We start from the raw sequence: 1,684 nt of genomic DNA on the forward strand, positions 1-1,684 counted from the left end.
CTCCAGGCGACCTCCTTTCCCGGTGACCTGACAGGGTCTCAGCCTCCCTGCTCTCCGGAAAGTGGAAGCTTTTCCACGGGCTTGGCAGCCGCAGGCTCCGGGCGCCCCGCCGGCCTGCCAGCGAGATCGCTTTCCATGTGGTTAGCAGGAATGCTCCGCGCTGGCTCGGCGCTGCGCCGGTGTCACGGAGCCCTGACCCGCTCGCTGCCGCGGGGAGACACGTTGCCCGCCCCGGCTGAGCCCGCACGGGAATTCCTTGGCAGCGCCTGGGCAATTCTGGTGGCTCGGGAGCCTCCGAGGGGGTTTGCAGCGCTCGCTCGGGGCTCGACACCTCTCTGCTCGGGAATGACGTGTCCGTGGGGTGGAAGGGAAGGAAGCCGGCCCTGTGGAGCCCAGCCAGGGAAAGCTTCCTGGCGGGGAGCTCTAGGGCCTTTTGTGCTGTTGCAGATGTCTCCGAGCAGGACGGAAAAGAGAGGCCCGTGCAAGCCCATTACAGCTGCCACAATGCGAATTCCCTCAGCCCACGTCCCTGTGCCGGCCCCAGGCCACCTGGCAGCTCGGGAAGGAAAATGCCAGCTGGCTGCAGAGCACCGGTCCCCCGATGCTTGAACCCCAGCGGGGTGACAGGGAAGCATGAGTCATCCCTGGCATGCGAATATTATAATTACACATGTAAACAGAGAGCTGGCTCCGGCGCACGGCAGCATGTGACGGATAGAGGGGACCAGCTGGAGCCGCAGCCCCGGCCTGGTGCCACTGACACATGTGTCACTGGAGTGTGAGAGGGGACAGAGCCTCCTAGAGCTGTGGAGAGCTGGAATGAGCCTGTTCCCAGCCCACCCTATGGTCCATGAGAGCAACAGGCCGGGGGGAGGACATGGGGACCGGATCTGTGCTACAGGCACCTGTCCCTCGTGCTACCCCCTGTTCTACCAGCTGCTTCTAACCCTGGTCTGTGTGGGTCTGATTGATGCCACTTTCCTCCAGGGAAGYCTTCCCAGTGGGAACCACTGGGGCCTGGCAGGACACGTCACTGGGTGCTTCCGTGTCACATCAGCTCRGGGGAGAGTCACAGGGCATCTCCTGGGCCCTGAGGCCTTGGGCCACGTGCCACGGAGCGGGACAGCTTGCTGTGTCAGGGGGATGGTCAAGCAATGAGACAGGTTGCGGAAGGAACCTGGGCTGTCTCCCTGCTTGGCTGCTTTCAAGAGCAGRCTGGATATAGCCTGGAGGAATCCAGGCTGACCTCAGAGCAGTTCATTGAGCAGGAAGTCCCTTCCGACCCCAATTATCCTAAAAATACTTTAAGGATTAGGGCTGAGAGGGGCTGGGAAGTGCATCTGGAGGCAAAAGATGCAGGGAAGGATGGAGATAGGGGAGAAGGATGGTGGACAGCAGGGAGAACTGAGCAGCTCCGTGCTCTGGCTACACACTCATTCTCATCACTATCTCGAAGGGGTCGCAGGCCATCGGCATGGGTGCCACGGGCTGGCGCCAGCCCTATAGGGCGCTGAGATTGCTCAGGGCTGTGAGTGCTCAGGGCTGTGCGTGCTCAGGGCTGTGTGTGCTCAGGGTTGTTCTTGCCCTCGTTACCGGTGGGCATCAGAGCGGCTTCTGTGCGCACCTAAGTGTGCGCCCGTGCGCGGGCTCAGGAGCCAGGATGGGGATGCGCGATCCGAGACAG

Source organism: Nothoprocta perdicaria, unplaced genomic scaffold (genome assembly GCF_003342845.1).
Source record: "Nothoprocta perdicaria isolate Ctin4 unplaced genomic scaffold, notPer1 scaffold_143, whole genome shotgun sequence".
Lineage (NCBI taxonomy): Eukaryota > Metazoa > Chordata > Aves > Tinamiformes > Tinamidae > Nothoprocta > Nothoprocta perdicaria.